Consider the following 26,438-nt stretch of genomic DNA (forward strand, 5'->3'; position numbering starts at 1 on the left):
GGTAGTGCGCCTTAACTAAGTTTACAAAATTTAATTCTATTGATTCGTAAAGCTCTCGCTCAAAATTTCATTTCTTGGAACAAAGGTAGCCATTTGGCTTGTATAAGCAATGAGCCCGCCAAAGTGTTTGAATATCGGTAGCTGAATAGATGTTGTGTCAGGGCTGCATTGATCCAAAATTTGTCCATCCAAATTCAAAATCAACTTCGCATTATGCTTTAAGAAAATTAACTGGCCAACTTTTAAATAAACAATTACTGAAGAATTCAAATGAAATCACTACCATGCCAAAAAATTCGTTTCTAAGTTTAAATTCAAATTCTCAATGATTGAGAGGAAATTTGAAAGATAGCAGAATGAGAAATAGATAAGGTTCGAATGAGAAACGTATTCAAAAATTTATTTACCAAATTCTCATTTAAAGCGTTCAGTTGCACTTCATTTAAATATTGGAAAGAAAAATAGGTAATCAAAATAAGTGGCATGCGTAAATTTTGTATGAGCTCGGTACCACATCAATGGGAAAATTAATAAATCCAGATACTATCATACATAAAAATGACGTGAAAGATAAAAAAAAACTATTTCGCAGTTTAGCCTTTGCATAACTTGTAAAAATGGAGAGAATGGCATGTTAATCCTCGCTGATTCCAATTTCTTTATAGTTTTCAATTCATAACACTATTACCCGTAAATACTTGGTTTTCATATTTCATTGGCTTCTTATTCATGCATATCTATGATATTTTTATTCCTTTTTACAATACTTTATCAATATATACAGTTTAAACAATTAATGAGTCAAATGTTTTACTGATAATTACTGGGTAGAGTGGGACATTTACATTTCCATTCTTTTCCTTCTTTTCTTTATGCATGGAAATATATTTCTTACGATCTGAGATAGGCCTTTAACTTTTTTATATTACCATACTTAAACATTTTAAAATGTTTTCTAGAAGTGCAATACGTACATGGAGTAAGGTTTAAAAATAATAACAATTGTTATGTCTTACGATGATATCACCTTCGATTGAATTGGAAAGTATGCTCGGATGTGGCGTTGCCTGTGACTTATTTTTAGTCGCTTCACGACGTTACCAGACACGTAATTGTCTTAAATTGTACGAAAAAAAAGTCACACCCGCGCACGTAACGCAATCCAGATCACGGTAAACGAAAATCAAAACGTAATCAAACTCGATTTTTATGGGCCAATTTGCCTGGCGATCGAAAGCAATGAAAAATATGGACAATTAAAGTGGGGAGTCGTCTGTGCAACGGACGATCAAAGAAATAAAAGTAGTGCAACAGCTGAAGAAGTTTTTTCTTCACATTCCTCACCCAGATATCACTCGAACCGTGTCCTGTGCTTTAATGTTGCACCGTTCTACGGGACAGAATACCTTAGGAGCCCATCAAATGACATAGCTATTCTAAAGGCATTCAGAAAAGGAATCTCGGCCGAATTCCAGGGAACGGCAAAATTTTCCCGACTAGTCAGTGGGTGTGTGTGGAACGGATATATATTGGTTAAGTTCGCTTCGAGGCCGCTTTAGATCGAGGAACGATTTGAAACAGAGTTGAGAACGCGAATGACCTTGGCCAACAAGCAAATCTTAGCATGTCTGACCACATTTTTGACAAGTAGCGATGGCCTACTTCTTGGATAAGATTAGTAGGCGCCAGTAAAGGCTGCATAGATGAATTAAATTTATACGTATAAAGCACTGCATAAAAATCAATCTATTTCCAGGCGATATACCATGTAAACTGCAGTTAATTTAATAAAATGATACGAATTATGCACGATTTGAAAGAGAGCAGAGAGATGACCTTGGCCAAGAAAAGTTTAATCTAACATATGCTACCACATTTTTGGCAAGTAGCGATGGCCTTCTTATTGGATTATATAAGTAAGCTGAGGTAAAGAGAGTATGCATACAGTTGATGTGTACGAACACACTAATCGCTAAAAGTCAATCTATATCCAGTCAATACATCACATAAACTACAATAATTTCAATTAAATAAAAGAAATTATACACGCTGAAATATCACCATGAACTATACAATAATATTTTAAGGACACCAATTACAATAACTCTATTCATTTAATCACCCTTTTTTACAGTTTTTAATGCTTTGAAATACAACTTACCTGTCCATAAAATACACCTCAGTTAATGTCGTCGTTTACGAAGCCTTCAAAATTTTCTCCGTTTCCAATTCGATTTTAAAAACAAAAAAATTTGGATAGATTTTATTTCATCAATGACGTCATTCAGTATTTATCGTTAATTGTATTTAATAGAAAACGCTTAATCTCAGTGTAAAAGGTAATAAAGATAACGCAGGTTACATAAGATGAATTGCTATAATGTGAGCCCATTGATATTTCACTGATCGGCTTTAGAAGTTCCCTGTTGAAATAGAAATAGATAATTGAGATGACATTGGTGTTAAAATAGCAAAAAAAAAGTTTACATTTAATTTAGAAGAATAAGAAATTTTCTGACTTGAATTGACTCTTTGATGCTGAAACAATGAGTGATCAAGTATTAAGTATAAAATGCCGAAAATTATCTTACTTGTGCTTTTTAAGCTATAACGGCCAGCCCGGAAAAGCAATTTAATCACAAAATAAGAGACGGTAACGAAAGAGCCATCCTTTATAAGGCATAGACAAATAGGCAAGTTAATTATGGGCTAAAATTTTCCTCCCTACATCGGGGGATAGAGGATTGGAATGGTTTACCGAAGGAAATTTTTTTGAGCCCTTTCCAACTAACGCCAAGACTAGGTTAAATAAAATTGAATTCTGAGGGGCTTTCTAAACGTTTATTTTTATAATTTCGTGTTTCATGTTTTTTTGCTTTAGTCTACATATATTATTGTGTAAAAACGAATTTTGAGGGCTATGTAAATGTAGACATGTATTGTTTTTTGCTGATTTGGTGCTGTGTACATGGGGACATGTATTGAGTAAAAAAATGGTTTTTGAGGGATTTTTCAAAATTATTTGGTACTTAGTACTTTATGCTTTGTTTTTTGGTTTTTGTATGTGATGAAACCTATAAAACAAGCTGGTACTTTACATTTTATATTTTTGTCTTTATGTACCTCCTGATTGTTTGTTACCAACCGACTTTATGGTCGACTTGTAGCAATTTATGTGATAATAATAATTATTATAAGTTGTGAATATTTCATTACGTGTCCACGCAAAACGCTTACATAGAACGTGACTAGGACAGCGGTTCATCACGACACACGGAATCAATCCATGACAATTTAAGGCTCGCGTAGGTCGACGTCTTTCACCTACTTCAAGGTTGTCCAATGCACTAGGTGCGCTTCTGGGAAAGATTGACAGTAGCCCGGAAAAAGACAGACATGAATCCCACAGATCAGATTTCGGACTGTTTGCAATAAATTCTCACACAGCCAACTATGCAGTTCACTAGAGACGGGACTCAAAAACGTGTGTGCCGAAGATTTATCCCCACGTCGGAGTATTGGAACATACAAAGAGAAGTCCTCCACTGAAATGGCCTTAAGACGGTGAGCATGAGGCATGGTTTCCCATTGGGGAAGGCAGATATAGGCTACGCGAACAAGAAAGGCATGGCTGCGAGGGAATCCATATATATTGACGCATGACACCGTGCTGCTGACATTCTTCTCCCGGTGTTCCAAAACCATCCATAACCATCCCTACGTTTCTTTTTTTATTCCTCACCGCTTTTCAACCTTCATATTTTTTTTCTGAAAGCCACGCCGATGTCGGTAATGGATGACCCACGGAGGAATACGTGTACACCGCATATGGGAGCAAGTGAAGCCACACGTTTCTCACTCCCTTTTCACAAAAAAAAAGAGGATTTCAAACCGTCACCAAAAAGCCATCCGTCGGTCCATCAATACACTACACTCCCGAATCCCTTTCAACTCGTGACGCACGCGTAGGACGAATTTGAATTTGGCGACACGCTTGGAGGACTTCCGAAGCCGTTTCCTCAAAGCAGTAGTATTGAAGACCTGGATATGGCAGTATTAAGGTCATACACACAGAATTAATTGCATCAAAACGAAAGTTCATCCAAAAGATGGTTGAATTTTATGCATAGAATGTAAAAAATAAGTATATGCAAGCGTGGTGGAGTGGAATTTATCCAAATTGAAATAATTGCCGGCAATTTTCCACGATAATGAAATTTATTATGCCTTAGGTTTCTATGTTACTACATCTCCTTCTATCTCATCATCACCTCAAAGATGATGTAGTGGCATTACAACTTACAGTAAAAATAAACCATGATGAGGTGATATCTGTGCTATGAAACACAGAAATGTGTCCATATAAGATGTAAAAGGTCTTTATATTTCATCTACATCTACGAGGTAAAGTCTTCATCAACAAGATACGCCGGGAAAGCACGGAATCATTCATCTACTCACATTAAAAATAAACCATGCTGAGATGATATCTGAGTTACGAAATCCAAAAATGTGCACCAATGCCGTAATAAATATCATAATCGTGGAAAATTGTAGGGTTGTATTTCAGTATAGATTATACATTTGCTGATAATATTTTCTAGGAGCGATTTTACGATTAAAATTCGGATGAGTGCTGCATGCGTGGTGTGGAATCACCCCATGCCACACACACTGGTGGTTATAGAGGACCTCGTAGATGAAGGATTTCGCGCTTTCCCGGCGAATCTTGTTGATGAAAACTTTACCTCGTAGATGAAGATATAGATGAAATATAAAGACTTAATACATCTTTTATGGACACATTTTTGGTATTTGTAACACAGATATCATCTCAGCTTGAGTCATCTTAATAATTTTGGAATTATTAATGCGAATATCATTAATAAATGATTACCAAACTATGGACTATGCCCTTCCTTTTTCACGTTTCACATTTTGTACAGTATGTATTTTGAGTCGATGAAGATACGTGTAATTATGACAAAGGCTATCTATAGTGGCTAATTTACTTTATGATGGATATAAAGGTATCTTCTATTACTACAATAGTTAATGGGCTAAATAGGGCATATCATTTTTAAGCCTCAGCACACTAGACCGCCGCTACGCAGAGACTAAATGGAAATTACTAAAATAGCTGGGATAAAAAGACATATGCATGCCAAATGAAATAAAATAAAACAAACCAATAGAACTTAGTTGTGATGTTAATTGAAGGTTTGATTACCCCATCAGCATTTGAATTGAACTCCCGTAATTTATATTTTATAGTATAAATTTTTATCCAAACAACTTTTTTGTATAAATAACAATTTTAGTGAAAAGTGAAAGTGCCCCCCGATGTTTTGAAAAATAAAAAATATACACTTGAAGTGCATTAAAAATTATTTGTTTCTCCAAAGTAAGAATTCTTAACTATGGATAATAACCCCAAAAAAATTGAAACACAATTTTTAGTTGTTTGACTATATCTCCAGTTTTTATTTTTGCAAAATCGTTATCTTGATTTTAAAATGGAAATACCATTACATTCTACCACCCTGATTTTTTTCAAAATTTTTAGACCGAAAACTAAACTTTTACATAAGTTTGAAATATTAAAAATTAAATTAAAAAATTTAGGTAACAATAGACACGCCAAAAAAAAAATATATGTTGTTACCCCTACATCAAATTATATTAATAATTTTTTTCCTATTTTTAAAATTGGTGAAACACTGTCAAAAACACGAATAACTGCTTTACGCCATTTGCATCCATGTATTCCGGGAGGATATTTGAATTGATTGTTGAGAGCAACGGTTGTTGGTCAGTTTGTAATATTATTGATTAAGGCTATATATTAGCATAAACAATTCCTATTTTTTATTTTTCAAAACATCGGGGGGCACTTTTCACCATCTTAACCGGCTAGACGCTTTGTCTTCCGAAAGCTTCCGAAAGAAAGAAGTCGGAAAAATTAATTAGGCCATGTCGTGAGACATGATGACCCTCTGAACATAATCATTGGAGAACAGGTGCAAAGGGAATGCATAGAGGAGGCCCAATTCTATCCCACATGAGGTTGATTTCTCTTGCCACTTAGGTCGCATTTTAATAGGCTTTCAAAAATGTCTGCAGCGCGGTGATAAGTGGACTATTATGCACTTTTTTCTAATATTTTGCAGTATAATGTTTGCAATAGGGTAGTTTCCTTCATCAAAGAAAACGAAAGGCATTGATTGCGGTTCGTTAGCCACCTTTAGGGTATTCATAATATACAAATTATTTGGTTTTAAGAAATCCCGTTTTATACGAATGGCAATGGTCAATTTTAACCCCATTTGAAAAAGGCCAGATTGGCGCCAATGCGATGCCACTCCACGTGACGTCACAGGGACCTAGTTTCTATACGAGTAGATAGAATTTTTACATCGTCTGAGATTACAAATGCATGCATGAGGCACAGAGCTCAGGGAAACGTTTCTTAATAATCACCTATTAAAACTGGCTATGGTCGGAAAGTTTCCTTCGTTTGGTAAGGCATTAATAATCCTTATTTAAGCCAAGCGCTACCAGCTAGCAGGGTACTCTGCTACCTTCTAACATCCTGCTTCGTATCAGCGGATAAAGCCTCGCCCCAAAGTCACCTCACTTGGCGGCAGCGGGAACCAGAACGACGTCACACGGGGTTTTTCCAGCATTTATACTTAGCCGTCGCGTTTTCGCGCGCTTGAAAATTTTCACTTTTCATTTAATCACGAAAAATAGATATCGTCATTTAAAAATCTAAAAGTGTGAAATACGTACTCCAGGAGTAAGTAATAATATTTCGATTTAGGCAATAAAAAATAATAGGAAACCACCCAATTGCGAGGAATAGCATTGAAGAGTTATGAATTTGATAAATAACATCATCGTGAATGTAAATTGTGCTTGACTCTATACCGTATTTCCCCGTGAAACTCGAATCTATTCGTCCGTCAGCAACGCGAGAGGTGACTTCTGTAAACCCATTTAATTGCGTGGTGTTTGACAACACATTGAAAGGCAGACTTGAGGATCCTGTATTGTAATATTCATGGACACTGGGAAGGGAGGAACGCAAAGAAAATGCAAACATGACAAAGCGTATGATCAAACATGCAAAGCAGAATTTTTATGATAGTGTTAAATGACATACCTTTAGGGTAGCTGAGTGGAGAGCTACATTTAACTAATCCAGGAATAGTAAACAGTAATAGTGATAGTCAATGAACCAAGATTTCGCTGCAGGAAAAACAAAGCGCAAGTCTACTGATGCTAACTATTAACACCGTCAATAGTTTTAGTACGAATTGAAACTGCCTCGAGTTATGAAATACCTGCTTACAAACGAAATAACTTATCCAGTAGTAAGAGGTTGCACTACAACTAACATATGTTCTTTTGAAAAAAATCATTCGTCAAAATTGTTCTCATACTGCATTTTATTTCTCGGTGTTTAAAGTAGCGTTACTGAAATACTTTTCCTATGAGTAAACACGGAGATGTATTTTTTTAAATTCCATTTGCAGCCAAATGTTAAAATATAGTTCACAAATATAAATTCCCATAAATTTTCAAAATGAAAACATGAGCTTTTATGGGAATTTAGACTAAAAAATAAAAAGATCGAGCTGGAATGATGCGAATTTCTAGACATTTTGAACAGGCTGTGACTAACATACCGAGAAACGGTGCGAGTCTCCGGATTGCCTCTCCATTCCTCCAAGATCTTCTTCATCCCGACGCAACAGCATGAAATACCCCTTGCACCAGATGCACGTCGAATTCCTGCGGCCGCGTATCTATTCAGGAATCTCCACGCACACTAACGGTGTGAGGATATCAACGACGCCGAATCTGAAAGAAAATAAACGTTATTGGTTGTGCGAAAAATCCTCAGAGAAAATTTTCAAAATGAAAAAATGACTTTTAAATGGGTAAATTTACTAAAAAATAAACGGACTCAGTGGGAAGGGTGCGATTTTTTCAACCAATTTGAACGGAATGAGACTCGCATACCGAGATACTGTGCGTCTGTGGATTTTTCGCACAATTTTTGCATTGCGGGCGACTCCCGTGAAGTTATCACCGTGGCAAGTCCCGATCTATTTAAAAACGTAAGTGGTATTTGAAGTAGTGACCGACAGCTTAGGTTATTTGCGCGATTTAGGATAGGTATGGAAGGGTGGAGAGAAACCCGGCGTAGGCATTATCCAGCTCATAACGAAAGGCGCCAAAGGGACCACGGCTTAACGTCCCATCCGACGGACGGAGAGTTGCGGTTGAAATGTCCTCCACACAACATTCAAGCAGGGATCGAGCAGTCTCTGAAAATTCTCTGCCACCGCCGGGATTTGAACCCGAGTCCACGGGGTGGGAAGCCAACACTCTGGCCACCATAACAACCCGATCCCCATGAACGTTATTTGTTAGAGGCATTAAATAAGTGGCATACTGTCTGTCTTATTCGATTGAAACAGAACATCTAACAAATGAGGAAAGACGTAGGGTCCACCATTCATGACAAGGGTAAACTTCAACTTAGACCATCAAGTGAGGAAATCATAATGACTGTGAAGTTCCTGTAAATATATGCTCTACGCATTTACTTCTCTTAGAATTTCGCACGAAACGTTAAAAAATCCTTCATTAAAATTGGAACGCAAAATATAGTACGACCAATTCGTTACGAGGATACATCAATCCCGCTATGCTGTTTTCGAGACATTATTATTCATTCATAACTTTTCTATCGTCATGAGATTCTGAGCCATGGTTTTCAGTTCCTTTGTATATGATGCTAATCCTTGTAAACAATTGTGTACACCTCAAATTATATTATTTAACCTCAATATAATCTAACATGATGAAATTAGAAACTGTAGGTATTCGTAAATTTTAACGAAGATTTAATTTAAACTCGGAAACTGAAATTTCGCAGCGAAACATACAAACGTTTAACACTGGGGAGTGATGCATCTTCTTTCAACCACAGTCAAGAAAACGAGCGACTCTACCAAACTCATTGAATAGATTTTCAATAAAGAATGCTCTAACACTACACTATAATATTTAAAACCACACAGAGTAAAATACGCAGACGATACAAACCTCAGTAAATGCTGTGGCCACATAATGGGAGAAGAAGTCATCCATACACAAAATCACTAAGAAATACGAAAAAATTTGAGTTTCACTGATCAGCAAAACAATAAATCCTAATTCACTGAAAGAGAAACAAATAAATCACCACGGCAATACGGCTGCTACTAACTGGTAGCGACTTCTAAGACAACAGCGGATGCCAGCTGGTAGAGGAAAAAGTACACACGGTACACACGAAGAGTAGAGTGGTTTCTAAGAGGAACTTGGCGAACAACTTTCCCGAAACACTTCCGAACAGCTTGGCGTCTCGATTCCGACTGGAATACAAGCTGAGGAGATGAACAGCTCTGAAAATGGGACTGAATTGGAATACGTTTGGTTGAGTGAGCTAAGGTGACTGATGTTCGTGGTGCTTGTGAACACGCGGGGCTTACCAGATTAGGCAATGAGAGCTCCGTTTTGACTTTGATTTCAAACTAAAAAATATGACGTAAAAGTGTGGTCAGCAGAGCTAAAAACGTACCGAGAAGACCTTTCTAAGCCAGCGAAGTAACTTTGGCCTCTTCGCTGAGGGTATGCGGGGATCTGACGCTCCGCGGTTTCGGCGAGAACTACCGCTCTTTCCAAGACCCCATGGGCTGCCGCTGTCTGTAGTGTCAAGGCATAACCAGTGTACCATGACGAGTGATAAGCAATGGGATAGGGCTTGGTGATTGTTTCCGATTTTAATGCGTCGCTGCGAGGCATCAGCGTTTAAAATTGGATTGTGACACTTGGGGTCACGGGGGAGTTGAAACTTGAGCTAGGCTCATGAGTCACAGGCTTTTACACTCTGCATTTCATTAATGAAGTTTCCGGATTCTTCCATATTTCACCTAATCGAACGGATATGTTAACATCAACAATAATAACTGTATTTTGCCTGGCATAAAAAAAGAATCTGATATCATTATGCGAAACGCGGTGATTAGAGAGGCACGGTGCAGTGATCTTATTTAAAGGCATTTAGAACCTATCCTAATTTTATAATTAATAATAGTTTTGAACTTAAAAAATAAGCCATTTTTGTTTGGTGTAAACCTTTTTAAAACTATAGCATTTTAAGAATCAGCAAACTAATTATTTTCTAATATTTTACTTCTGAACTTCATCATCATCATCATTAGTCTACAATCCTAAGATTGGCAGCTATCCATTCCTCTCACCTATCCACTATTATTTTCATTGCAACGTATTTATTCTCTTTTACATTCTTTATAACTTGTCGTATGTAACTCATTCGGGACCGTCCCTTGCCCTTCGTCCCTTCCACCAGTGCTTCAACGATCGTCTTCATCAGACCATCGTGCCTCAAAATGTGGCCAACTAAGTTGTACCGTCTTCTGCTTAAGGATTTTAGGAGGCTTTTCTCTTCTTCCACTATTCTTAACACTTCCTCGTTACTTACACGGTCAATCCATTTTAGCCACAGAAAACTAAATCAAAAAGTTTATTGTGATTACCAATAACCTATTTTTGGTATTGACCCCCATCAAACTTATCATCTATATTCGCCACTGAGGGAAGTTAAGGGAAAATGGAGAGTTGCGGCTTTAATGAACCCGATGACGCCTCCGAGGTGGAGGTAGGAAAAGAACGGGAATGATTGAACTACCACGCGCCGTCATTTGGAACACGGGAACAAAATTTGTCGCAACCATATTTTCTGTTCAGAGAGACATGGAAGATAACGAAATGAGATCATGATGCACAGATTTTTCTCCAGATGTTCCCTGACAGCAAAAAGTCGATGACGGCGATTACTATAGGGTTATTCACTATTTCCGAATAAAAATGAACGCATTCGGAGAGATGTGGGATCTTCATATGAATCTTTCCGTTAGTCATTCATTGCTCGATGCTACAATTGTGACGCGGCGGAAATATACTCACTTTTTATGCATTGTTCATACTTTATTTTAGGAGTTTTAGAACTTCTTATAATGTCAAAATTCTGAATGCCTAGAAAACGGCACATAACAGCCTTTTCATTTTATATTCCTACAATTATCAGCAACACAAACAAATGTTTCCGTGGAAGTGAGTCCTATTTGTGTGAACCTTCACCCTTGCGCCGTAGGCGGTCTCATTCTAAACTTCCAAATAATCCTCGTATTAGCTAAATCAGTTGCGTCATCTGAATTTGAGCGCGAATCTGGAAATGCGGAATAACCTCACCCCGCGGTATGGGACGCCTGCAGACGTGAATATGTCACTTTCGATCGCAAATTGGGTTCCAAAATGTAAGAAGTGCAAAATTGAGACTAAATACTGAGTGTTTGTCCTTGTGGAAGGTATAATCTGACAGATTAACGATCGTATTTTAGCACACCCGGCGGAGTAGACTAGTTTTCGATTTCAGCGGCGCGTAGATGACTACGTTTAAATGGAACTATGAAGTGGGAGGGAGGTAATAAAAATTATCATTTCAGGCGTATATTTAAAAGAATGCTTGAAATTTAGCTTGTATTTTACTCATTTGATGTTATAGAATAAAAACTGTGACATTATTTGGTCATGACAATCAAATTCCCGCGTTCAAAATTGAGTAAAATTATGAGACATCCTCATCAAACACCCCCTCAGTACGATGTTGAAGAAGAGAGTGCTTCATGGAAAACGAAATTGGCCCTCTCGAATAATTTAGCTGCCTAGACTAAAAGTGTGGTCTGCCTATGGAAATTCTCTTGCACGCTGCATGCTGGTGATTGATCCCCAAAAAACCTTCCAAAAAACTTTGAGGTGGTTCGCAGGTAATCATGTTTGGATAAGTAAAAATTAACAGCCACATACTCAATGATGTAAATTAGCAAAATTTTCAATCCTCATCGTAAATACCCTCGGCATTTTTCAGAGTGAAATTACCCGGGTATTACTTATACGGTAAACGTTACCCGCAATGGACTGACGCCTTCAACATAACTGGAAGGAGCAGGGCGGGTTGCTTCAAGGGGAAGGGAAGGATGGATTTCATTAATGATACGAATTTTCATCGTTAAAAGCAATGGGAGAAATTTCCTCTCTATGACATTACATAAACTGTTTTAAGCTATTTCCTGCTGAATACGTCAACCAAAAAACTAAAATTCACGGATTAAATAAACACTTAACAAAATATTATTAGAAAGTGCATTTTTATGTACCCGGATATATTGTTTTTGAAGACTCAAGAATGCATATACTAAAAGGACTGCGTAGAATCCGGAAGGCAGTCAACCTATTGTAGCTACTGCTGTAACACCGGTAGCTGCGATTCAAAATATGGTTTGTCACGTGAGGGAATGAATAATACAGTTAAATCCATCGCTGACGCAAATGAGCACTATTTTACAAACAGACAGTTACAATCCGATGAGTAGGGCTATATTACATAGGAAGCTGATCACAAGGTAAAGATAACCTTGCGTGTCGAGGTATTTCGATTTGAAAGGCAGAATTGAGAGCCACATCTATCAGAACGTACGAAAATATGGACTTATGATCGCGACGGTGGCAGACGAACGAAATATACTCCGCACCAATGCCTCGTGCTCGGATGAGAGACATCAATGTGGTTCATCATACAGCAGATCCATTGGACAATCTAATTACAACTCATGAATATTTCCGTTCAAGTCTACACACGAGAATTGCTTTCCAAAAATAACCGGGACAGAGCTAGTGACGTAAAATAGATCCTCATCGGATATTAGGGAAGAAAATCTCATCCTTTTCCAGAGATATGTATTTCGACGATATGACGGAGTTTAGTTTAGGGACAAAAACTGATGGAAGAAAAGTTTCAAATGATAATCATCCAGCGTCAATCCACCGAGTTGCAGACAGGAAGGTATTGCATAAAACTGGAATGCTGTCAGCAAAATATCATGACTGCAATTTTTCCTTTTCATCAAGATACAATGACAACTATATAACTAAACTTGAACTCTGTTTGATAATGTATAGTTGAAGTTTTACATTTTATTTGCAGCCAGAGATATGGAATCTGCAACGAAAGATATAAATCCGAAGAATAATCTAAAGATGAAAAAATTAGCTGTCATGAGAACAGATTGTAAGTGGAGAGCCATATAAAACCGTAAGAGGTAATTTTTAAACCATTTTGAGTGATTTTAATCGAGGCCAGGAAAACCGAATTTAACTGAGCTAAGAAGGAATCAAATAAAGAATGAAGTTTTGACTGAATTGTTTACAGCACAAAAAAGTCATTACGTAAAGTATATGCATTCAAAGATTTAGTTATACACGCATTAAAAAGGCATACGTGCACTCTAGTGCTATAACGGCGCGGCGTGGAAACTGTAAAAACTTTTGTGATTGAATCAGGATTTGAATATAACTTACAGTACGTCTATAGAAGCAATAATTAGTCTAAAGATAATAAAAAAAATGTGGAAAAGGTTTATCGAATGACTAAAACGTTGTCACTTGGTTAAACATACGGGGTAAGGCTACTATTCTACATCTACATCTACATAATACCCCGCGAGCCGCCTAAAAGGCGTGTGGCAGGGGGTGTTAGGACACCAGCCTATTAGGACACCAGACCCAACCAGGCTATTCTACGATATTGCAATAGGAAACTTTAGTCTCATCGTTTGAATGTGTGTTAACTTCAAAATGCCACCTAATTATCAAAGACCGACATGAATTACCCAAGTTTTTTAATAAACTTTTCACTATGCATCAATGCATGCTACGTCATTTCCGAGGTAAGTAATCCAATATAGTTCGGAATCACTGATGCCTATAGATCCTCATCCAGTTGCCAACGGGCGTAATTATTAAATCGAAAAAGTGACTTCTTGTTTGTATCCTGATTACTTTTGAAGTTGACCAAATTTTTAAATGGCGTTAATATAAATATACCAGTATTAAAGGTATTCCATCAGGAATGGAGCAGAATAAAATTAAAATTTCATTTCACAGTTATGGGAGTGTAAAAAAACTTAATTTTACAATCTGAATCAGTAATCCGTATCCACATTATCCAAAGAGAGATTAATGGTATTATATCTCAGGTACGACCTATCATGTCTTGTGTTATGAGTTAAGAGAAAAACTGGATGATAATTTTTTAATTAAATTATTAAAATAAAAAAAATATCATAATTGTATCGAATAAAATGCATTTTCTTGTGAGGTAAATTCATTTTTTCATCAAAATACTCAAACAAATCGTTGCGTTGAGTAAAAATTCCATATGCAGGCTAAGTAGAAGCCTATAACATCAATAAAAACATTCTGACCTACTCTGGAAACAAAGATCAGAATACGTAATAATAATAATAATAACATAAAAAATAGCAATAACAATAATAATAATGATAAACTATTAATGCGTGAAATCTTACGTTTTTCACATTTTTAGAACTTTTCATCAAGCGATGAAATAGGGGCCAGGTGCATAAAGTTTTTCAAACGCTCAATAAGACCACTTAAATCCCATTTTCATCCTCCTGCCGCAAAAACGCAAATTATTCTCCGCGGCTAACGAATCGAAATAAAAAAGTAAACGAATATATTCGGTCCACTTAAAGGGGCACCATCCCCTTGGGGAATTTATTTTGCGAAGCTCCGCGGATTTTCAGGGCTCTAAACCGTTCACCTTGGCTCTATTTTTTCTTTGGAGTTTTATTGCCTCCGCGCTGCTGAATTCGTTCTGTTTTTACGTGGCCCTAGCCTCCGTGACACGCATAATCCAAAGAAAGATAGGCGAATCCCTTCAAGGCTGGAAGGGGCGCCCATTTCTTTTTCTTTTATTCACGGAAATATACTTTTTGCGCGTATACGCGATTCTTTTTACGCCGAATAGATTCCAAAAAATTCCATTGCAAATATCTGTATCGTTGCATAAAAAATAATCAACCAAAGTTATTTCCAAACTCGCCATTAGTCTTGAATATTTAACTCATTTCCAAGAATAATGTATGATGTATTTCCAAACAGGAAAAACGAGAAAATTTAAGGAACATTTTGTTATTAGCAAACAACTAACATGCTGTTCTGTGCTGTTCCGTGATGCTCCGTAATAATTTACCGTGAACAGTAATGAGGATATCAATCTTGACAATTTATCTTTTGTATTGGGTTGGCCCACTGTTGAAGATACGCAGAAAACTAAAAATTTCTAGTTTTGGACTGTTGAGAATTAGGAGATTCGTAAAAAAAATAAAGAAAAACCAAGGAGAATAATGTAAAAGCCTCAGACTGATCTTATATATACCCACCGATACATCCACGATTCTCATCACCTCGAATATTATTAACATTACTCTCTGTATCAGTTAAAATCTGAATTCTAATTGAGCAAAGAATTATTCGTTGATAAAAAGGCATTTCAAGTAAAAATCCTCGAAAGATCAGGGTGTCAAATCTTACTTCGAGGCCTTGAAAGGTTTCATTTTCGTATCTTGAGACAAAACAACTAACTATCGTGACATATGGAGACACAAAATTCCATATTTCATTTATATTGATTAAAACAATGTCTATTTCCATCTGATCATAGCACTTCAAGCAAGGCTTCTCGGACTGATTGAAAACTTGAATGACAATTTCTTTCCCCGAGCAAATGGCAAAGTGTAGTGTATGATTGTCTCATAAAGCCAATGAGTGATATTCGCGATCAGTAAAATCATGATATCTGAAACTCACTTGATTAGATCAGTAGCCGATTCTGTAATACCTATTTTTATTAACAAAAACTTACATTTTTGAGCGATAATAGAATAAGATGTAAATATTATCAACACTGGCACTTTATTAACGACTTTCAACTACCAATTTCATCAATTTTGGTGATTAAGGCAGATTAAAATGAAAGTAATGCCTTCAATGATTACTTCAATATTCAAAATAGTCTAAACATCGAAGTGTGTAGCCACGTATCTTAAGTTTAACCTTTTCTCAATATCATAAAATAGTGTAGGTATCGTTTCCCGAGTCATTGAGGCTTTGTTTTGAAATACAATGATAAAAACTTTCGATAAATCTGCAATTTATTGATGCAGAAGCAAAGAAAGCATTCGATTCTCACAATTTTTTTAATCTCGATTCTGCTTGAAGACCCTAAGTTGAGGCTAGTCTTGCTTAATTTTCATTAATGATATTCAACATTGTCCAAATATCAATGCATATAGGCGCAGAACATATAATCAATTTTTTCCCAATATAAAAAAAGAGTGAAGACAATCTTCCTTACGTCAGTGAGGATTTATTTTGAAAAGTAATGATAAAATTTCGATAAAGATGCTATTTATCGATTGAGAACCCTAGAATCTAGAGCAGTGGTCTCTCAACTATGACCCGTGGGTTCCATCCGGCCCGACTCATAATGTCATCCGGCCCGCCAAACGAATCTCTTGGCGGTGAAAAAATATTACCGCACGGCTAGGATCGCTGAATTATTCAAAGCTGGGGACTTCCAATATTAATCTATTAATGGTGAACTATGTGAAATCTAACTTTCGAGAAAAATTTTCTGATGATCATTGAAAATCTAATCTTACAATTGGCTCATCTAATCTGAAACCTGATTCAAATGATATTTTGAAGTCAAAACGACGGTAAAATTTATCAAACAAATATGGTTGCATAAAAATAAATTCAAGAATATATTTAGCTCACCCTAATTTTATCCTACACAATATCTTTTCCATTTGTTCATGTTTATACCCTAATTTATGAGGAAATTAAATTACTGGCACTGTTTTTTTTTCGGCCCGTATTAATGTGAGAAATATATAATGTGGCCCTTAAAATGAAGAGTTTGTAGACCCCTGATCTAGAGCAACAGGATTCAATTCAAACAACATTTTATCTCGACTCGACCTCAAGGCCCTAAGTTAAGGCGAGTCTTGCACGCCTAGAATTTATGCCCTATCGGTAGGGACGCAGCGATTAGAAGCCTTGGGGCACCACACCACGAGTGAAGCACATAGAGAGAGAGAGAGAAGCAGCCCTTGCAATGGCTGAAAAGCGTTAAATCTCCGGGGCCATAAGCTTCGCGCATGGCCCCCTGGGACCGCGAGGTCAAAACGCAAAACAATGCGACGGGTCCTCTGCACAACGGCCTCGCTAAATGTCGTCGAGTGCAGTTCCATTGCTCGCACGGGGGTTGACGCGATGGTGGGCGGCAATTCTACTGCACGATTCGAGCCAGAATGAAATACTCGCGCGATGGGGCAGAGGTCTAAAGTAGCGCTCTGCGTGACGGGAAACGAAAACTCCGTGGGGAGAACGTTTGGAAGGTTTGGAGAAGGACTTAAAGCTGTTAAAACATGCGTTACGCTGGTCAGAACTTTGGATGCTTTACGTCTCTGTTTCTCAAGTGAAATTAAATAGGGTCAGTTCAACAGATGCTGGTGTTATATGGTGAAAGTTCACCATATTTAAAAAGAAGATGGTAGCAGTTTTCCAAATTTTTTTTTACCTAAAGTCTACCATAGTCCTAACTAGAATCTTCCTTCCACCTTGAGGTTTCCCGTATCTCTTAAGATGTATCTTTTCTCACAGTCTCCACTCAGTACGCCTGTTTTCCGCCCCTTCTACAAACAAACTTGACACCCCAAAGGTATAAAGGTGATGTTTAAATGCAAGACAGTGTCCAGTACCAGATGACGGCTCTGTGAGCCGAAACGCGTTGTAAGCATTAAATTACTGTGGAAAAGTGCTACCATCTTTTATTTTAATTAAATAGTGTCCCTTGGCGACTTCCCTTTTTACTTATTGACAGTGTATCGCTGTGTGCCTAATGAATTGCTAAGATTGTCGTAAATAAGTGTTGAGTTTATCTCATAAAATGCCAGGCGAAGAATGAAGAAGAATTAAACCACGAACCCAATGATAAAATATTTAAATTTTTCATAGAGAATAATATTCTGGTATTCCTCAAGGGCTCCACACCGTGTTAATTGATTCAGTTATATTGGCTGACTATTCGGAAGGACTTGTTTTCAACTCTCCTTGCGTGTTATTGTCTCAATTTATGATTTCAGTGTGAGAACAAGTCGTTTTCCAAAACTTGGTGTAGAGCCCGAGAGACATAGTAGGACATGAAATCAGTAATTTCCAGACTTCAGTGCAGACCATTTAGTAATCCAGAACTCTGTGTGTGGAATCTTCCATCCCTCCAATATATCCCTAAATCTATCCCATATATTGCCGTTCACTATTTTAGTTGCCAAATGCATCACAGTATTTATTATTAAATATAAATAATGAAAAATATAGGCCACAGTCGTCTTCCTTCCTTCATATTCCTTCAGCTTGAAACCCTTAATAGTCTTCTCAATGAATCTCACCCGAGTGCTATTCCTCCTTTCAACCGCTTTTTCAAGGTAAGTTTCCTTTTTTACCCGCGAATCCTAATGCCCGTATGACACTACCCAATGTATTGGATATTGGATTGTGGTCCAACTGACACACACCAATTTCTAGTCCATTATCCTTTTCACAATATTGGACACAATTTCTTTTCCAATTTGGAATTTAGAACAGGTTCTATTTTCTCGCGGCCAATCTCCAATCAGTAGTCAGTTATGTTGACTCCTTGTGGCCAAAACTTTAGCTCTTTTCAAAAAACCAGGTTTGGCTGTGAAAAAATTGTTTTTTTTTTTGGAAATTCCGCTTGAAGATTCTAAAATGTGGATGTAAGAAGTTTTTTCACTATTGATTGAAGCGTACAAATCACAAGAATGCTTATACAATGTAAAATCGTTGAAATACAATGGCGTTCTCCAGCGGGAAATTAGAACAATATTTCGGCCAACATTTGCGCAAATGTACGTGTAGTACGGTACGTAACGACCCATATTTTAAACAATATTGCACGCCTATTTCTTGGCCAATAAATTTGAAAGTGTCATTCGGGCTTGGACTTTGACGATATTCAATATTTCCTGGGTCATAACACATGTCAAAATTTATATTTACGGTCCGTTTTCAATTCAATATTTCTCCATTAAGATATGACATTATTCTCTGGATTCTAGTTCGTGCTGTGTCTAGCATAAAATCCAACAAGGGTTTGAAAAAATATAACGGTTTTAAACTTTATTCGATAATAGTGAAATGAAGCCAATATAAAAGCAGTATAGCGCTTGATGTCCGAAGAAACGAAATCCATCGTTACCTCTCCCCAAAATTTCATCCACGGGAAGCATTCGCTAATTGACCAATTTAACATATTAGCTCATCTAAATAATAAATTAAAGCTAATTGTTTAACAACTTATAAGAACAATAAATTTTATTAGAATTTTCCTAGTCAAAATCCGATTATTTACTCACAGCTGCTATCGAATGATGCCTACACTCACAAAATAATTCCGAGGCAATTAAGGTTCCTTAAAAACTACTTAACGCAGCCTGATGACAATATGGCCTATGGTTGAATCGTTGGAGTATGTTAAAGGCTCGAGTTCATTCTTGGAGGAAAGACGCAAATATTTCTTCTTAGAATTGAATCACATTCTGCTTATTTTAGCTAATTTCTAATGAAAACTGATAATCATAGATCTTTTTGCAGTTCATCCTTCCGCAATTTCCTAAAGGACTTGAAATTCCTAAATGAAAATGAAAAGAGTTCGTGAAATCCCTTGATATTCCAGATCACATTAAGGTTACCGTATGACGTATTTGAAATGGAGAGAAGTAGATTCAGAAGCCACTCGTTGCGAGAGGCAACGAAGGTTTAATTGCAGAACACGTGGGCTTTAGTCACCGTATCCACTCAGGAAAAAACGTTAACCTTCATCGAGGTCAGCATTCTTTATCCATGCTTCATCCACGCTTTATCGCGAGGATATTGAGATCAAGGAGAAGCCAATTTCAATGGATCAATTCTGAGGGGACATCCGAATCACCCACACGTGGATACCTGAACGCAATAAAATTCAACTCAATAAAAAAATCACCCTCACCCCCACTCTCCTTCCTTTTGCTCCCCCAAACCTTTCCCCTGAGGATCCATATTAACGGTATGCACTATCACCCTTATAGAGGGAGCCAAGATGACGGTTTACTTAAAGTTGGGTCTTCAGGATCACGATGTAGATATAATGAAAAAATAATAATATTGTAAATTTTACCAGGAACGATAATTCTTGACACTAAATTTTTTATTCAAAATTTTACATTTACTATAATTTGGCACTTGGATTAAAAAAATTGGCGTTCCACCTCCCAAAAAAAGGAATGTATTCAAATAGTAAATATTAATATGAAACCTGATAAAAACTATAAAGAATCGTATAAATACAATATATATCCATGGCAAATGTACGAGTGGAGACTAGCGTGAAGGTAAGAAATTTTTATGGCTAAATTATACATAAAGTAGTATTATCTGTTATCTTATGGGTGTATATTTTGAAACTATAATGCGTTTAATTCGTTATATTCGATTTCCGAAGGCCACTAGTATGATTATACTGTTTCTAAAATTTATTATTAAGCTTAATTTTATCTTGCTTCCTCCAGACGAGCCACTGGAGTTATTTCGAAAAATCTATTTATAAAAAATACATAATATAAAAAGTACAAACTACACAGTATCGTTTCATGACGATATAGGTAATAAAGGTCGCCGCGCGATACATTTCAAAGCCTATTGCAAAAAGTTGAAAAAGTTAAAGTAAATTGTGGATCCTTATCCTACTCATCTTATCGCGGTAAATCCTTTTCCTTCGAGTCAGGCAAATTTGTGTCTGGCATTAATATTAACGGACAGTATATAGCCAATAACTCTTCTGAAAGATATGGAATGCAATTTCATAAAAAAGTATCGACAAATTAAATCACCAATGGAATCATTTTAGCAACGAATAGCTAGATTTTTCTACCATGCGTTGAGCTAAAAAGTTTTCCCAATTGGTATTGAGTTTTTATCGCTATTAAGCTATTAAATTATAAGCTTCAAAAGTAGTAATGAGATAAGAAACAGCACCTTCTGAGCAATAAAAATTTACGCTGAAATGAAAAATTCTGAAATAGTGAGTAATATTTTGCCAAGGGCTTAAGAAGCCTAAGCATGAGCGTAAGACTTACCCAAACTTTATTCACGACCTAATTTGAAAACGGAGCAATAGAAACCAAGCAATGCTGTCTATTAGTAAATTTTAAGAGAAAATTTGTAATCAGGCTAATGAAAAAAAGGTAATTCAAAATGGAATCGTGGATTATAGCCATGAATCCCAGCATAAATACACTACCGTGAAATAAAAATCTCTGCGCGATGCGAAATACAACGGCACCGTTCGCCGATTTTCCAACAACTATAATTCGCCCGCGTTATTTATTGATTACTATCCCAAACAGTGCGTTCTCTACGTTTCCCCGAAAGAATGAGGAGGAATTGTTTTGAGTCAGCCATCCGTGCAATTCCATGAAAAAATTTCGACGCTGAAATGAGGTCATATATCACGAGAACTGCCGGGGAGTCCTGTTGGAGGCCTCTATTGATATAAATTTCATTGAAAGTGGAGGATCGCATGGGGTGAATATCTGGAGCAAATGAATTTCAATCCATACTAAATTATTCTTCAGCAGACTGCCTTCCGTTAAGGTTGGAGGAACAACTGCGTAGAAATTTCATTATTTTGTTAGGGTAAAAAGTAACAAAATATACATTTTAAATCTAAATTAGATTTTATTACTCCAGCAAAGTGGCGTCTGCAATGTATAGTCTTTGGTATTTCCCGGTTAGTCTCATTTTATTAAGATGACTCTACCGTGAGGTTATTCTTAAACTGTTTATGAAATTAAGTGATAGTGTTTAAGTGAAGTGTAAATGAGCATATTTCATTTAAAAAAATAGGCTACGTAAAAATTAAAGGAAAAGATGAGCCAACGATGGCTGTTTCAATTTAAATTAAAGCCAATATTTCGTTTTAGAGGACTTAGTCAATGTTCCGATTAATACCTTGAATATTATTTATCCTTGTTTCATTGGTTTTTAAGCGGAGATAAACATGATTTTAGTCCATTTCTCAATTGCTGGACATCAGAATTTACTCGTTTGTAGTCCTCAAGTTTACGTTTTCATACCTTTTCTCAGTTTTTCCATAGTGATGGATATCTACATACTTGTACTTTCCAATATAATAATGTCCTCGAAACACAAATAAATTTCCGTTCCTTATAAAGAAATAAATTTATTTAAATTGTTCACGAGCAATTTTTTCCCTTATAGTCCATATTAAGGAGAAATAGAGGCCAGTATTCCAACCCTCCTTGGTCATTTCCAATCTCAGGACCTCTCCTCCATCACAGTCGTAACTGTCAGCACCCAAGAGCCATGGACGGCTTGTGACGGATGGTGTATGCCAGCTTACAGCAGGACATCTAAAAGCCCGTGAGAATCTAGAGTGTGCAAGAGAAGGCTGGAGGAAATGCTGGTCACCGGAAATCTCCCTACAAAATATACTCGAAGATTATCCGTAAGTGACTGAGTTTTCTGGTCCGGTTAATACATTGAATATTATTTGTTGTAATTAGATATTTTGCATCTCTTCTGGGCAATATTTACTATGCATATTATGGTGTGAATTATCCGCACAGCCAGTGTAGTCCTCAAAAACGAAATAGTGTCTTTAATTTGAATTGAAACAGCCGTCGTTAGTTCCTCTTTTCTTTCAATGTTAACCATCCTTATTTTTATTGTAAAATTTGTTCATTTACCCTATCAGTTATTTTCATAAACAATTTAATAGTAGCCTCACGAATAATTCCAACTAAATAAAATGAGAATAACCAGGTAAGTCTAAACATGGCTGACGCCACTATGCTGGCGTAATAAAATCTAATTGAGGTTTAAAATGTATATTTTGTTAGTTTTTACACCAAAAAATAATGAATTCCTATGCAGTACTTCCTCCACCGGATTCGATTAAACTAATATTTGAAGCCTTGACCTTAGAGATAAAGAATTGCTTTTGCTGCGTGTAAGTTTCAGAATATAAAGAGTATTTCTAGATCAGACTGGATGGCGTTTTTCTGAATCGCACACTTTTTATAGCCATTTTAGATAAAATATTTAATGGGTTTTTCAAGATATGTCAAAATATTGTTGAATTTAGGTGTTATAACCCTTGTACTAAATTCGTCTACCTAAATTCATTTACCTAAAATTCTAGATAAGAAAGCACGAATAAATAGCCTATGCAATCAAGTAAGGAAGTGTAAAACTTGAAATGAAAAGCATGGATATGTATAAGTTTAGTACAGTTTTGATAATCAGTAACCTAACTAAAAACTAATTTTACACTGGCCGTGAGTGTAATTCACACCGTAATAGGCATTATAAATATTTCATAGAAAAGATGCATAATATCTAATTACAAAAAAACGGAACTGCTTTTAATACCTGATCCACACAATGAAAATTAACTATTTGGCTAATCGCGGAAAATTATAAGTCAATCATATAAACTACCTTGATTGAATAAAAGCTCGAATTGAATTTATCAGCGTCAATTTTTTCCCCAATTCTGAAAAATAGTCTTAATAGAGTACCTACTTCAACGGAGGGAGAGAGAGCCTCGTCCTAGAGTAAATTCACTAATTGAATTCACTTGGTAAGTTCCGCCTCCCCGCTTCGGTTTGAAGGACTTGCCTCCAGCCGAAACGTGGAAGCACTAGGAAATCGAGAAGCAAACCAGCAAGGATATTCATGCCAGCCTTTCCTCGGGTGACGATTTCTTCGACGTACTCTCACTAAGTGCATTTCCCGTCTCCACTAAGTCCTCTCTGCAATCCTCCGGTACTCGAGGTACGAATGAATTCCCCACTTCCCAAGCCGAGAGCTTTCGGCAGCGACTCAAACTGGATTCCAGGCGCACATTTGGGGTTTCTCAAACCCATCTGGAGTCGTAGCTGAAAGCGATCCCTTTTCAGTCACTCCCTTGGGCAAATGTAGATCACTGTTACGGTTACGCGAGACGTCTGAGACTGAATCACGATTTCTTCCTGTGAAGGAAACGTCATTATAAAGCTTAGCGTCACTTATGAGCACACAAACTTTTCCATAAGGTAATTGCAACGAAAAAGAGAAAGCTGGCCAAATCAGATTTTCTAATTATGCATCTATTTTAACAAGTCATAGATAACTCTCCGTCCGTTTCAACTATACAAGCTGGTTAAATGCGAATAGAAGACAAATGGAAAATAAGTACCCACGCTACCTCTCTAAGCTACTTAAAGACTAAAATTTATTTTAACTTTTAGGATACTATAAGTTGAAGGTTAATATATATAAAAGGTAATAAGAAATATATTTATTCAAGTCCTCAAATGACGAAGTTGTGCATTCATTGATTTTTCATGCATTGACCTATTTCCAAGTAAATATAACGCATATCTTAATCCATTTAAATATAAATGATCATATTGTTAATACTATTATACGCGGAATTAATATCAGGACTATTATTAGCTAAGCGATATATAACGACATTTTCTTTAGCGTGTTTCTCACATGTGCATTCCCGCATCATATAAGTTCATATAATCTGCACTATCACTCTCGGAAAAAAATATTCCATGCGGCACTTTAAGAACTAATAAGGTATCTCCATAGTCCTTTATTGAAAATATCTTAGAAAAATAATTATTTCAATGTCGCTAATCATCAAAAAGTAAATGTCACTACATCCGCTGAGATTTATTTAACCCCATAACTTAATTTAATCATTATTTCATACATGAGGACATCAAAGTAAGAAAAAAAGTAAAAAATATAACAATTTTACGTAATAGATAATTATAGCATAGATGACTTAAAGTTTGCTTTTATCGATGAATGGTATCATTATAAACACCAATGAGAGCAATGGAACAGATGCGATCAAAAACTCATGAATTATTCGTTGTTAGCAGCAAAAGATATTTATAAAATTCCAGTGAAAGAAGTAATTATTGCTGAACAGGGAATGCAACAGGCTGAAAAAGATATTTCATCATCGTAGGATCATACATGGTGGTTCATTACAGCTATTGGTCCCATGGACCGCCGATCACTTCACTAATTACTCTTCCACAAAGACCAATCAATAACCTTAGCAGTGACAAACTCAATTGCCATAATGGCCGGAACATTAATTCTGATTTAGGGCTAATCGTATTTCTTTACGAGCCCATAGATATTCATTGAGCAATAATATCGCATATTTTAAACCGAAGGAATAGCCCAAATGAAGTAGTACCTCACAACGGATTAATTAAACCTACTGATAGGAATGCTTATGCTTGCGTAAGCCAGTAATTGCAGTAAAAAAACTAACATATTCGTTCAGATTTGAGTCCATGGATGAATTTACGATAGTGGAGGACATTTAGAAAGCATTTAAAATACGAAATTCCTTGAATTACAGGCGAAATAGATGTTTTTGGGCCAACTAAACGACTTACCACATGTTTTCCTTTTGTAAAGAAACGGTCACTGTCACTATGGAATGCGTTATATGCAATTAATTTTTTTGGCAACCGTAACTTGAAAACAGCATGAAAAATTGAATTGTGATAGAAGTTTTGCATGGAAAAGAATTTAAAAATACACATTTCAAGAACTTTTACAGACACCGAAGGATTGTGAGCGCAAATACTCAAATCATGATCTCGAATGAAGAAGAGCTTTACATTAAAAAATAAAGGATTTCATGTGAAGATGAACGACTTATATTTTCATCTATTACGGGATATTTTTTTCACCGATCAAAAATAGCATAAAAGTAATTTAAAAACCAAAAGGAAAGGAAGATCATCTTTAAGCCAAAGTCTTCATTATCAAAGAAGAAAGTAATTATGTGCCGCATTACCTACAGAGAATAAGTATTTTATAATGATACAATGATAAAAACTAAATGCCCCAATAGTGCCAACGTTACGCCAAACTAAGGTAAAAGGGGATATGCATCGACGATTTCCGCTGGAATTTATTTAATCCCATCAATTAATTTAGTAATTCTGTAATAAATTGAGGCATCTAACCGGGAAAATAGCCTTCGTCCATTGATGTTTAACGGCTTTAAATTGATAGGACCCATCTCTGCCGTTCAACCAGTCGTTTTGGTTACGTTTTAATAGCTTAGAATTTATTCGATGAAGAAATTCTCAGGGCATATATAGAAACCAATTTCAACATTTTCCTGTAGTTCAAAATTAAAAGTTCTTAAGAAACGGGACTTAAAGCGTGTTCTAATTAACTCAGCATACGTTCTAGCTAAGAAAATATTATCATCTTAAACGGAGAGAGCTCCGAATGTAGTGCCATTCTCTATGGCAACA

Source organism: Ischnura elegans, chromosome 5 (genome assembly GCF_921293095.1).
Source record: "Ischnura elegans chromosome 5, ioIscEleg1.1, whole genome shotgun sequence".
In the NCBI taxonomy this organism is placed as follows: domain Eukaryota; kingdom Metazoa; phylum Arthropoda; class Insecta; order Odonata; family Coenagrionidae; genus Ischnura; species Ischnura elegans.